The sequence below is a fragment of the Vigna radiata genome, unplaced genomic scaffold (assembly GCF_000741045.1).
Source record: "Vigna radiata var. radiata cultivar VC1973A unplaced genomic scaffold, Vradiata_ver6 scaffold_278, whole genome shotgun sequence".
NCBI classification, from domain to species: Eukaryota; Viridiplantae; Streptophyta; class Magnoliopsida; order Fabales; family Fabaceae; genus Vigna; species Vigna radiata.
The window spans coordinates 147,600-162,552 of record NW_014543803.1 but is presented as its reverse complement, the minus strand read 5'-3'; the positions used below and the strand labels follow the sequence as shown (position 1 = coordinate 162,552).

At 35.7% G+C, this 14,953-nt stretch overlaps 1 protein-coding gene across 3 annotated transcripts in view; it reads left to right on the top strand.

Moving 5' to 3' along the window:
* The window catches only part of LOC106754798, a 27,078-nt gene extending 24,641 nt beyond the window's left edge, over positions 1 to 2,437 (top strand). For 2 of the 3 annotated variants that reach the window (XM_022778058.1, XM_022778057.1), the window contains 3 exons: positions 722 to 1,042; positions 1,753 to 1,996; positions 2,106 to 2,437. The gene's annotated coding sequence lies outside the window, so the exon portion shown is untranslated. Of the gene's footprint in view, positions 1 to 721; positions 1,043 to 1,126; positions 1,217 to 1,752; positions 1,997 to 2,105 lie in introns of those variants that run through there. The other variant, XM_014636862.2, reaches the window with a different exon arrangement.
* Positions 2,438 to 14,953: the final 12,516 nt, after the last annotated feature.

The window sequence follows — 14,953 nt, the reverse complement described above, 5'->3', positions numbered from 1 at the left end:
ATAATAAATTGATACAAGAGTACATGATAATTAGAGTAACCTAAACACAATATAATTATGATAATTAGAGTAACCTAGACACAATATAATTATGATAATTAGAGTAATCTAGACACAATATAATTATGATAATTAGAGTAATCTAGACACAATATAATTATGATAATTAGAGTAACCCTAGACACAATATAATCATGATAAATAGGATAAATATCCTAACACTAGTGAAAGAGTTTTACGATGTTAGATGTGTCAATGAAAAATACAGTCAGTCTCTGTTTTCCTATAATTGTAAAAATTTTAAAACTGTGAATATTATTTTTTAATAAGTTAAGTACAAAGAACACTTCTCAATATACAATAAATAATTACTAAAGTCAAATACTATAGGAATCATCTGATTGATTGAATGTGATTCTAGCATGCCAATAGGTTAGTAAGAAGCTAAGTCATGTTGTCATGAAATATATTTTTGAGCTTCTTAGTCTACTGATGAAATGATAATGATTTAATGTTTTCCCTCTACTTTGTTATGCATAAACGTTCCTTGTAGAACGTTATCCTTAGATTGTGTGCATGTAGGTTCTCATAAATTAGAGTTGTTCTTTGAATTGCTGTATTTAGTATGATTCTCACCTGAATGTTTTATTTCCAGAGTTATTTTTAGTTATGTATTCTCCTATTAAATATGAATGTTTATAGTAAAATTTCTGTTTAGCAGGTTCCTGGCTGGTGCAATGTTATGCGTGCTTAAAAATGCTGTCATTCTGGTCATGCAGAGTATGCATGGAAGATGATCAGATAGGTGGCAGGACAAATGGAAGATCCTGAAGTTGGACAGTGTAACATCTTTGTCATGCCTTGACATCCAAGCCCCGGTTATACCAACTTCCAAGAAATGGATTAAGGACTTTATCCGAGATACTGTGCTGCTGATTGAGGGTGGTTAATGGTCTGGTCTGCTTGATCATCTCGGTTGGTTTAAGCTACATAATGCTCAACAACTGATTCAGCTGACGTCTCTCAGACATATTGCAAAATTGTATGCACATTTCTTTAATCAGAAGTAATTCCTGCATCATTTACTTTTAAATATTTTTTCTTTTAATATTTAATATTTTCTTAGTTGATTTGAGGAGGCAAAGATGGTAATTTGATGTCTAAGAGTCATCTTTGAGTTGTCTTTGTCGCCTGAAGAACTGCAAAGTCAGGCAAGTTTTCTATGCCCCTGAGTCTACATGAACGCAGTTAATTTTGTTTGGTATCCTTTGATTGCTATTTTACCTTGTTATTGCTGATATAAGCATCTATACTTAAATCTGCTTCCAACATTTGATTTCTTTAGTTTTTAGATACTTTCTTGGTAGTTATTTTGAAAGCCAGAGGGTCTTCACCTTAGTTTTCTGTTTGATATTTGATCTTTTTTTTTTTTTTTTCTTTTTTCTAAATATTGTAACATCAAAATAGTTTTTGGATACATTAGAAATCTCTCATATCAAAATATTTAATAATCCCATGAAATTAGAACATTGTCTTGCAGCTGATCGGAATAAAGATCTTATTATTGACTAACACATAATTTATAAAAATGATCATCTATATTTTATTTATTTTTTGCTGCTTAGTACTCAAGATTTACCAAGTCTTGGGGCACTGGTAATGTTACTTTTTTACATGGTGATTATGGATTCACGTTGCGGAAACAGCCTATCATCTGATTGAACAGATAATTTGTACTTGTGAACCTGTTAGATCCTCAAACGGGTTGCGGGACCAGAAAGAAACACGGGCTCAACAATTGTCGCGTCGGTCAAAAGTTCTAAGGTTTACACCAGAAGAAAGACCAAGAGGAAAAGTGTTAGTTACTGATTAGTGGACTGTGATTAATGTATGGGAAAAGGAGGGTCGTGATGAGGGGAATCTTAGTGTATCATTCTGTTAGATAAATCCGCAAATCGGCTCGTTACTGGGGAAAAAGAAATCATCTAGTTCAGTGGTAATGTAATTTTCTGTTGTATACTACATTAATTCGGATTGTCTACAAGGAGGAACATTGTTCATCTCGTTTTTCTTTGTTTTTCATTTCTACCTTTCTATTGTTACAGGTTGTTTCTGCTGCATAAGCAGGATGGAGTATGGAAGCAACTGTGGAACAAGTTGGACGTACTTGATGGCTTCAGAAAATGTTGAGTGATAAATTCTGCTAGCTGCATCAAGTAATTGTTGTCTCGTTTGGTACGGAGTGGAGTTGGAGAAATAATTTTATATTTTTCAAAGCTCCTAGAAGTTGACAAAAGTAAGCAAATATTTCTTTAAAAATGAATTAAGCAAATATATTCTCAACGTGAGGGTTTGTAAGTTATGGTTAGATGTACAGCCCATTAATTTCTAGATAAATAAATTCTTGTACCTCTGCAATACCATTTGGTTTAGTCCACTACGCCAATTACGTATTGTCCTTTTGTTTCTAGTTGTGCCGATTAAGTTGAGTTCAAGAAAGGTTTGAGTATTAGACAGTACAAGCCAGAATAACTATAATTTGAGTTCTACAGAAGGGATCAAATAGGGTTGAAGAAAGGAATATTGATTTTACTTTGCATATTCCTTTCATTACATGACTTGGCACCTACCCTGGTCTTTAATCTGTTTCCCCAATATTTCATTTCATAATCTGAAGTGTAAAAGTTTGGGTGGAAAAAGCACATCAAGGTGGAGTTAGAGTTAATATCACAGACAAACAATTTTATACCGAAATGACCCAAACGGAATGAAACAAATTTACAACACATTTCTGATTTCTTGAAGATAACTAAAGAACTTCAAAAATGACGCCGTGATAATAAAGATTCAATTGGTTTATTACGGGGTCTATTGTTATTATAAAGAAAATGCAATGGCCATTTTTTTTTCGTAGAAAAATGGAAACTTATGTATTTTTTCTTGAAATTAATATAAAGTTTCCCTGATTAAAAATAATATTTAATTTGTAAACATGTATTGTTTTTTGGGTAGTTAAAAGTAAAGAAAAGCAAGCTTGAAGAATGAAGTTTAATTTTGTTTAATGCCGTGGTGAGAAGAAAAATGTAATGAATGATAAAAAAAATTATCAAGCGAGAAATTATTATGGTATACTTTATTTACTTACCAATTCTTACTTTTTGTTCGACGTAGATTACTCGAGTTTTGTCCTTTTATATTTTTTATATTACACTACACTATTTTAGTAGTGGAATCTAGGAATAATTCTAATTATTATTGTAAGAAATGTAGTAAAAACATTTAATTTATAAATAAATTATACCTACTTTTACTTTTATTAGATATTCCTAAATTTTTTGAAAATAAACACTCGTATTTCTTATAATTTTATTAAAATGATATTCACGCCTTATTTTATTATGTAAATAGATATTCGGTACACTAAATATTGACATTTTATTTCTACTATAATAAAAGATAAATAATTTCAATACAAAAACTTTAATTTTTTTTTTTGTTTAGTTTGAACTTCGTAATGATTGAAGTAATTTGCCTAAGTAAAGTTTATAGGATTTAATAATTTACACATAAGTTTAATGTTAATATATAATCAATGTTGAAGAAATATAAATTTAACATCAATATATTCATATTAATTATTTCTTAATAAACACATCGTAAGAACCTAAAAAATAGAATAATAGAGTTGGTAAGTGTTTTAAACTAATGAGAACGAATATTATAAAATTAAAATAAGTTGATTAAATAAATAGAATTTCTTAAATTTGTTTCATTATCTTAAACACTCACCTTCTCTTTAAACATTATTCTCTTGAACACTCTACCATCTTTCTAAAAGTTCTAACTCTTGAGTCATCTCTTTGACAATAAGGAGGTGCCTAATCGACCACGACAACGAGGTTTATGCCTATCCGATCAATTTTTGCAGTAGAGCTAGTAAGTTTAAGCTCCTTTTTGCTTTTCGTTCTTTATTTGAGGCCATGCATGGAGATTTCCATCGCATGTGTACTTTGATCTTTTCTTTGAGTTTCTTCTTGATCAGAGGTCCTAAGGACTCTTTTTGATCTCTTTTTGGTGTTTTGTAGTGGTATTTATAATTTATGGCTTAGTTTCTCACACTAAGATAGGGGGGGGGGGAATTGGTGAAACTAAAAAACAATGTTCTTTTAAAATATTTTTCGCAAAAGGTGATGCCTTGAAAACTTTCTTGAAACACAGGGAAAAAGATTTTCTAATGCAGTGGAAATAAAGTCGATTTAGTACAGAGAGTCGACTAGAAATAAAAGTGTAGGGATCAAAGAAATCAAATACTGGTTTTTATACTGGTTCGGCCAACCTGCCTACATCTAGTGTCCTTCCAATCACAAGAAGCAAATGAACTATAATGATAAAGGTTTTTGCAATAAGGCTTTTATAGAGACCTCACGTCAAAAATATAAAATACCTCTCTAACCCTCTAATCAAAATATAGGCATACAAACACAAGGCCAGCAGCAAGAATCCCCTCTTCTATTGTCTCAACCCCTTTGAGAAACCCCTCAAAGTCAAGAACGCAACACACTATTCTTCCTGTCATCATAACAAGGAAACAACACAATCTTCAGCAGATTCTAAATCCTGAACTTGCAGTAGACACCTCAATGTGCAGATAGATCAAACTTTCAATGCACACCAATCTTGATCTTCAAGAAATCACAAGTAGATGATCACCACGGTCTCTTCTTTGATTCTTGGAGCTTTTTCACGTTCTGTAAGACAACACTAATCTGAAAGATATCACAAAATCGTTAGAACCATAAAAGCTTCTTACAGAATTCAAATTCGCGTCAATTTATAGAAAATTACAAGTGTGACACATTTTAGTCGACTTTGTTACTAATGCAGTCGAATATAACAAAAAAGTTATGACAGTTAGCAGCAGTCAATGCAATTAATTGAATACGCAATTAATGTAGTTGATTTACATTTAATGCTTGGCCAACCAAATTAAAAATATGACCGTTAGACAGTTTATGTCAAGCATTAACAAAATTTCAAAACATAACTGATAGCTCCAGGTCGAGGCGGATCAGTGAGGAACCATAGAATCTGGCGTGGATCGAGCTGATAATCCGAGAAGCACCGAAAGAAGCAACTAAACAAGGAACCCTAGGTTTTGGTGTTGGAGAGGAAAAGTTATGGACAACCCTAGATTTGAGGGTTTGTTCGGTGTAGGTTCAAGATCCGGTGTGGTATGGTGGTTTAATCGGTGGAAATGGTTAGAATCTGATTTCAATCGGTGAAAATGAAGGGAAAGGTAAAATCAATCAGCCAAAGGTCAAGAAAGGCAAGGAGAAGACGAATCTGTGAAATGGTTCGGTGATAATGACTTACAGTCGAGGTGAGGAAACTATGTATCGAAAGGCTGACACGATTGAAGTTTGTGGTTCTACGAAGATGAACTCTTGCGAGAGAAGATGTAGTTGATGAGGTGATTTGCGTGAGGAAGGGCTCTCGAGTGGAAAACCCTAAATGATGAGGTCTGTGGCTTCGAGTGAGAAATGAGGATGAGCCGCGAAAGAGATATGTGGAATGAGGTGAATGTTAACACCCTGGTAAGTGTACCAGATCGTATCAAGTAATAAATAGACGGTAAGTCCGAATATCATTTCCCAAGGGACTCTTAGGCCTAGATGTTCATGTGAATTGATTTCATAAGACTTGAGTAAAAATTGAATTTAGGGTTTTGAATGCAAAATCTAAAATAAACAAGCAAATGCAAAACTTGATCAATTGGAAAATAAAGATATGAATGAATGGTGTTGTTGGGGTTTATGGTTTCATCCTAATCCACTCTCCTATATCTACTATTCTTATCTGTTATCAATGTTCATGCAACTTTCTAATTTACTCTAAACCTTATTCCTCAGCGAAAAGAGCCTATCACCAATTACTAGTTTACTATTCCTAGTCTCCCCAGTAATTACTAACGCATTAATGACAGAAGCTTAAAGCAATTGACCGTCCTATTCCTATTCCTAGGTAATATTTCATAATCAAGAGAATTCTTCTCAGTTCTAGATTTCCCCGTACGTTCCCGTATCGACAAAATCAATGATCATGACACTGAATGAGTTAAACAATTCAAGCTCTCACCTCAGAGAAGAAAACCCAAAACTATTGATAACAAAAGTATATGAATAAAATAAGAATTTCGATATAAGAGAGTTTCAAAAGGATTACATCGTTCCCCAACAACAAAGGGCTTAGTTCACCATATTCATGGTGAATCTAGATTAATTGAATGGAAAGAATGAAAAGATAAACCCTAGATTTGGTATATTGGAGCTCCCACATCCAAAATCCTCCTCCAAGGGGTGAAGAGAGTGTTCTACTGTCTTTCTTTGCTAAAAGATACATTCTCTAATGCGTTCTGGGTCTATTTATAATACAAAAAAATAACAGAATTTTGGCCCAGGCCCATAAGTACACCGCTCAGCGGTAGGTGCGGCTCTTAAGTGGGGCGCTCCGCGGTCACGCCCATGCATTAAACAGTGTTGTCTTTGAGAAGGCCACCGCTCAGCAGTGGATCTAGCGCTCAGTGGTAGGCACGATTGTTAAGACCCTGGCAAGTGTACCAGATTGTATCAAGTAGTAATAGAACAATAAGTCTAGATATCGTTTCCCAAGGGACTCAGTGGCCTAGACGTTCATGTGATTTGATCGCATAAGACTTGAAAGAAGAATAATTTGTAGTTGTGATGCAAAAACCAAATTTAAACATGCAAATGCAAAGTGTGATCAATTGGCAAATAAAACTATGAATTAATGGAGTTGTTGGGGTTTACAATTTCATCCTAATCTACTCTCTTATATCTACTATTCTTATTAAATTCGCTTTATTATCAATGTTCATGCAGCTTTTTAATCTACTCTAAACCCGATCCCTTGGCAAAAAGAGCCTATTATTAATTACTAGTTTACTATCCCTAGTCTCCCTAGTAATTACTAATGCATTAATCACAGAAGTTTAAAGTAATTGACCCTCCTACTCCTATCCCTAGGTAGTATTTCATAATCAAGAGAATTCTTCCCAGTTCTAGATTTCCTCGTACGTCTCCGTATCGACAAAATCAAATATCATGACATCGAATGAGTTAAACGATGTAAACTTTAAAATAGGAGAAGAAAACCCAAACAATTGATAATACAAGCATATGAATAAAATAAGAATTTCAATATAAGAGAGTTTCAAAAGGATACATTGTTCCCCAACAACAAAGGGTTTAGTTCACCATAAACATGGTGAAACTAGATGGAATTAATGGAAAGAATGAAACAATAAACCCTAGATTTGGTTAATTGGAGCTCCCGCATCCAAAAGCCGCCTCCAAGGAGTGAAGAAGATGTTCTGGACGTCTCTGTTTGCCAAAAGATAACCCTAAGGGTCGCACTAGGTCTATTTATAATGTAGAAACATAACAAAATTTCGGCCCAGGTCCATCATTTAGGCGCTCAGCAGTCAATTTGGGCACTCAACGTTGGGCAATTCTGGCGCTCAGCGCTGGAAATGGCGCTGAGCGGTGGAGATGACTTCTCCTTTTCATCTTTTCTCATCTCTTCTTGAGTCTAAGTCCTTCCTTCTTCACTTCCATCATTCAAATAACATCAAATCCTATCAAAACAATGTAAAACCAAGCATAATATCTCTAAAACCACTTTTGACTATCTTGTAATCAAACTAAAGTGTTTTGCATGATTCTAAGCTATTTCTAAGTCATAAAGGTTGTGTTTTGATATCAAATTAATGTATAAAAATAACGGTTTTTAGACCGTTATCAGCGATTCTTCATTTTCCCCTCAGTGTTGGCGCTTAAGCGTCAGGCAGTGGCTTCTTCTCCAAAGCTGGCGCTCAACGCTGGAATTGGCGCTGAGCGGTAGCTGCGATTCTTCCTTTGCACCTTTTTTTTTTATCTCTTCTTGAGTCCAACTTCTCCCTACTTCACTTTCCATCATCCAATTCTCATTAAATACTGTCAAAACAATGTAAAACTAAGCATAATATCTCTAAAACCACCTTTGACTCTCTTGTAACCTAACTAAAGTGTTTTGCATGATTTTAAGCTCATTCTAAGGCATAAAGGGTGTGTTTTGATATCAATTTCAAGTATAAAATAATGGTTTTTAGACCGTTATCAGTGAAGTGTGACGCCGTGAGGGGAATGCGCTGGTGTGGCAGTGATAAGCCACGAGTTTGATGCGGAGTGGCGAAAAGGTGTTCACGTGGAGGAGCGAGAAACTGATTTGGAAAATGTGAGACAATGGTAATGTGAGATGGAAGGAGGCTAGAGGAGATCCTTTGGGATTCTCTAGCCTTGACTTTCAAGGTAGAATTGCTTTTCTCAACAGAATAAATTCAATATGCTCAAAAGTGATTTACAAGAGGTGGTGGCATATCTATATATAGGACTAAAAGTCCCTCCTATCTTCCACATGCCTAACACCTTTCACACATGCTTTATTAAAAATAAAAGAAATACTACACTAAGATAATTGGGCTTGGGCCCCATCTATGATCCCCTCCCCCTTGGAAAGGATTTGTCCTCAAATTTGATGGTTCACTTGAGGAATTATTTTTGTAGGCTCTGTACAAGTTCCTCTTGGATCAAATGTGAATCTGCAATAAGCATCAAACATATCTCTAAATAGTTTTGTGTGACCCAACAAGGTATATTGTTAAGCCCCTAGCAAGTGTACCAGATCGTTATCAAGTAATATAATTGGTAAATCACTTATCATTCTCCCCAAAGGACTCAAAGGCCTAATCTTTCGTGTAACCCAATTACTTAAGACTTGAGAAAAGAATTAAGTTTAAGTTTTGAATGCAAAGAACAAAAACTAAACATGCAGATGCAAGTGATTCAATTGGCAAGGAAAAACTATGAATGAATGGAGTTGTTGGGGTTTAAAATTTCATCTTATCCACTCTCATTTATCTACTCTTCTTATTTAATTCACTTGTTTATCCAATTGCCATGCAAACTTTCTTAGTCTACCCTTAATCCAATCCCTTGGTGAAAAGAGCCTACTATTAATTACCGGCTTGCTATCCCTAGCCTCCCCTAGTAACTAACAATGCATATTGAACAGAAGAAAAATACAATTGATCGTCCTACCCCTATCCCTAGGCGGTATTAGCATAATCAAGGAATTTCCCACCAGTTCATGACATTACAATACGTCCCCGTATCAACAAAGACAAAACTTTTACCGAATGAGTTAACCCATAAAACCATTAAGCATAGATGAGAACCCAACAATTGATAAACCAAGTATATGACAAGCGTATGAAATAAATAAGAATTTGGATAAATGAGAGTTTCAAAAGATTACATTGTTCCCCAANAACAAAGGGTTTAGTTCACCATTGTCATGGTGAAACTAGATGAAATATAATGAAAGAATGGAAAANCAAACCCTAGNTTNGATAAAAAGGAGCCTAAGCATCCAAGAAATCTTCTCCAAGGAGTGTAAAGTAGCTTTGGACGTCTTCCTCTGCCAAAGAATATGTTTTCAAGTCGCACTAGGGCTATAATAGGCCAAAAAGATAACAAAATCTATCAAAACCCAAGCCCATAAAAACAGATCACCGCTGAGCGGCTAAATGAACCGCTCAACGGTTTGCCTCCAAGCCGTGCCACTGCTCAGCGGCCAATCTCACCGCTGAGCAGTTTGCTCCTAATCGCTCTGGGCGCTCAGCAGGATCGCCTGGGCCNNCAGGCAGAGACTTCTCCTNGCATCTGGGTGCTCANNGCTNNAATNTGGCNCTGCGCGNTCTGTAGACTCTTCTTTTCTTCCTTTTTCTTCTTCTTTTCTTGAGTCTATGACCTTCCTACTTCACTTCCATCCTTAATATTCATCAAAACCCTACAAAACAATGCAAAACAAGCATAATATCTCTAAAAACAACTTTTGACTCTCATGTGACTCATCTTAAGTGTTTTACTTGATTCTCAACTCATTCTAAGCTACAAAGGGTGTGTTTTTATATCAATTTTATGCATGAAAATAACGGTTTTTAGACCGTTATCACAACCCCAAACTTAGAACTTTGCTTGTCCTCAAGCAAACAGAAAAAAACTTGGCTTTCCACTTAATCATCAAATAGCTCAATACTTTCCAACAATCCTTTTCCTCATAACAAGTCATAATACAATTCAGATTTTCAGTGGAATCCTATCAAAATGCATGCATGCTTTCAATCTAATTTGGTTCATATAAGCACATTATTTCCAACAGATGTTTCATTCATGAATGACCAATCCACTAAGCATAGATGTAAACATGGATTTCATAATTCTCACCAAGCAAGTGTTTCAGTCAATCACTCAAGTGTTTAAAGAGACACTCCACTCTTTATTATTCACATGTCACACAAAACAATATTGCCCTTCATCTAAAACAATCAAAATCTTCACATGGAAATATTATCACAAGGACTTTTCCAAGGCTTGTAATGAGGCTGGGCTAACAAGAAAAACTGGTTTTTTTGGATAACAAAATCCTTGAGTTAAGAGAATTAAATTAACATTCAACGTTCAAACACAACTCTCTGCTTCACCAATCTTACTCATTCCCAACTTCTTCCCTTTTATTTTTACATTGAGCTCACTCATGCTTCTTTTCTTTTCTTTCTTTCTCATGCATTTTTTTTTTCTTTTTCATACTTTGAGCTCAATGCTTTTTCTTTACCATTTAACTTTCCCCATACAACCCCAAACTTGAACCTTATCATCACATACAATTAGTCTCAACCCAACTCAAGGCAACTATTTTCAAATCATGGGTTTTCATTCTGTTTAAGGCCAAGGTTCAAAAAGGGTATAAAAGTTTAAACATCATGGGCAAAAATTTGGCTAAGAAAAGGGCTTCCAAACATGGCCTTGATCATATAACATATGCATGCAATTCAATCAATCATCAAGACTAAGGCAATATCATTCATGATTCTTTGGGAATAATACATATATTAATGAAAACTCTGGAGTTCAATACCTCACACAACATGCTTTCTCACACATGTATCCTACTTAGCATCACAATCACAATCATAAACCATCACACATTTGTTCACGAGTTAGTGAACCATTCTTGGATATCAACACACACACATTCAATCATCAACCACATCCAATCATCATTGGAATGACTCATCATGCAATATATAAAATCAAGCCATTATCCAAATAAGTGTACAAGCCAAGCCATAGACACACACAATAAAACTCCTAATCTAAAAATCAAAAGTACAAAGGAAAAAGAAAAAGAAAATCCCTGTCTAAGTGCAGACATCCATCAGTAGATGCCATGTCAATCCATATCCTCATCCGAGTCATAATCATTCCTATCCTGGGCATCCTCAAAATCATCATCCTCCTGGTCATCGTGGTCCGCGCCGCCACCGCTCAGCGGCAAAGTTGCACCGCTCAATGGTGAGCGTGAAAAACTCACTCCTCTCTTTGGCTTGCTTTTGTGTAATTCATCCCTGTAGCACCTGTTTTGAACCTTAAATTTTTCAATTCTATGTCTTTCCCTCTCTCAGATGCAACATTCAGATATATAATGCATTAATACAGAGTTATAATAAAGAAATAATCAATTGGGTTGCCTCCCAGGTAGCACTTGTTTAACGTCACGAGCCTGACCCAAACCTATTTAGCACTTGTCAGTAAGTGCTTATCCTTTCAACACCCTTCAGTAGGTGTGCTTACCTGCATCCTTCAGTAGATACATTAAAAATTTAGCATCCCTCAGTACATGCTACCCAAAATTGTTCAAAATTCAACAAATTACAAATCCAAAATCAAATAATCCTATAACTAGAATTGTTTTATAATACACAGGATTAAATCAAATGTCTTCAAATCTTTTTATCCCGGTTAGGTTCTTCATCTATCCAACTCATCAATTGCCTTCTATCCACTCTTTTGATGGATTTTGTGTATGGTTTTCTGATTTCCAGCTTTCCATCTTCCCGGATCTTGATAACAATCCACTTCTTATTCTTGAATCTCACTTGTGTTCCTAGTGGAAGTGGTGTATATTCTGAGTGGATAGTGCCTCCTTTATCAACCTCCTTATCTTTAGGTACCTGCAAAACATTACAACTGTTAGAATTGGTGCCTGATGTGTTATTTTCTTCATCTGATGCAACTTCCCTTCTTGACTTTTTATGTCTGGCTCTCTTTTTAATTCTAACATCCTTCTCTTTAGAGCTAGTACATAACAACACATGATTTTTGTCTCTCATCATGATTCTTGCATCATGGACACTAATAAACATCTTGGATGTTGCCATGAAAGGTCTTCCAAGAATCATCGGAATCCTCTCTTCATCTTCCATGCCCATGACAATAAAGTCAGCCAAAAATTCTAATTGCTCCACACGCACAACCACATTTTCCACCATACCAAATGGTGTTTTAACTGAACCATCCGCCACCATCACAGTAAGATTAGACGGTTTTAATGTTAACCCTCCAATTTTCTTAAAGAAACGCATGGGCATCATGTTGATGATAGATCCAAAATTTATCATTGCTTCTCTTACATCAACATCATTCATGGTACAGGTCAAATTCAAACAACCTGGATCTTTTGCTTTAGGCGGATAATTCTTTGGATGTTCAATATCAAATTCCTGCTCATCATAATCTTCATCTAAATCAATGGTATCTCCCAAATAATATTTCATCCTTTCAGCATATACAGGAATATGTTGAATAATAGAAGGCACTACAGTCACCTGATTGAAAATTTCTCTGGTTTGCCCATTGTGGCTGAAGTTTATTTCCTCTTCTTCCTCTCCTTCACTACTATCTAGCTCAATAATTTCTCTCTTCTCTTCTTCCTCACCATTGCTTCCAATCTCCACAACTTCCCTTTCAGCTTTTCTCTTGCCCCTTGTAACAACAACTTTACATTCTTCTTTAGGGTTAACCTCAGTGTTAGCCCTAAATTGATTTTTCTCAGTAGTTTCAACCCTTTTTGACAGCTACCCAATTTGCATCTCTAGAGATCTGAAACTAACTTGATCATGTGAATGATTGGACTCGTAAACTTTCAAGAATTTAACAAATCTGTCACTTAAGTCTTTGACAAATTCTGTCAAATGATTAACTTGTTGCCACATATGAGAAGGTTGCTACTGCCTGAAGCCTCCTATCTGTCCATATGGGTTATTTTGTGTCTGACCAATACTAGGATTGTTCTTCCAGCCTTGGCTAGAGTTGCCTTGGTTGAAGTTCCCCTGCCTGTACTAATACTGATTTCCCATATAATTGGCTTCCTGCCGCATCTCCTCTGGTATAGCACATTGACCATTGATATGGTCACCACCACAGAAATCACATAGCTGCTGTGTTTGAGAGACATTACACATAGGAAGTTGTGAAAGGATCTTTGTCAAGTTATCAAGGTTTTGAGTCAGAAGATGGTTCTGAGCTAGCATGGTATCATTTGCAGGTAGATGCATGACTCCCCTCTTTTGTGTACGTACGCCTCTTTCCATGTAAGTGTCTTGCTCATTAGCCGCCATACTCTCTATCAAGTCTTAGGCTTCATCTTCAGTCTTTTGCTTAATATCACCTCCAGCTGAGGCATCCAACATCATCTTAGATTGAGTGTTCAAACCTCCAAGGTATGCAAGAACTAAAGTGGTCTTATTAAAACCATGGATTGACGTTTTCCTTAGCAAGCCCTTGAATCTCTCCCATGCTTGACCTAGAGTTTCTTCCATGCCTTGTTTAAATGATTAGATCTCCAGTTTTCCTGAGTGACTTTAGACTGTGGAAAATATTTGGTGACAAACTTTGTAGCCACAGTCTCCCAATTTGTGAACGTCCCTCCAGGAAAAGAATTAAGCCATGTGTAAGCGTTGCCTCCCAATGAGAATGGAAACAAGCTAAGCTTTACTCTTTCATCTGAAACACCTGCCATCTTCACTATGTTGCAGATTTCACCAAACGTTGTCAAATGGTCATATGGGTTCTCATTTGACAAGCCGTGAAACTGGTTGCTTTGCCCCAGGTGTATAAGAGCTGGATTGATGGGTATCGCGGCCCATACAAATTTAATTGCATATTAGAAATGCAGTATAGCTAGGGAATGACCCCTAGGTCGTCTCCCAATGACCAATTTTGCGGTTCGCGAATCGAGTCAAACACGAAAGTGGGGGTGGGGTTGTGAAAAGTTTGTGGTGAATATGGATAAATAAAACCAAAACACAAAACGCAACTAATAATTAAACACGAAATTAAAAATGGTTTCAAAGACAGAATAAAAACGGTTGGTCATTAACTTAATTACAATGCTTCCTATCACAGATCAACAAAATAAAGTTGCGACTCAAACCTCTAATTCAACAAACTTAACCAACTAAGCGAAGGTTAACCCGGTTTTCATAAAAGCGAACTAAGCGGACGCAGTGTTAATGTCAAATCTAATTCACACCATGCAGTTACATCGACTAAGCGAAGATGTAACACCAACTGGGCAACTAAGCGTATACCCAATTGCAAGTGCAAATACAAGTTTCACATTAACCAAGGTCAGAGTAGCAACCACAAATACAATCCAGAAATCTCAAAGAAGCAGTGCAATATCGCTAATGACCAACACAATTAAATTAAGCTAACATGGCAACTAAAGCAACAAGACCAAACATATTAGACAACATTAAGACAAAATAAAATAAAATACTAGACCCCAACAAGACAACAAACAACTACCTAACACAGTTAAATTAAATTAAATGCAAAGCTAAATTAGAGAAATCAAAAGCAACTAATCCTAGTATGCAAATTAATTTTAAACAAAAGAAATAAGCAAACACAACTTTTTCCTAGAAATTCATGTGACCAAGTGTGCACCAAATAAAGAAATTGAAAATGAAAATGGCCTAAGAAGACCTCTT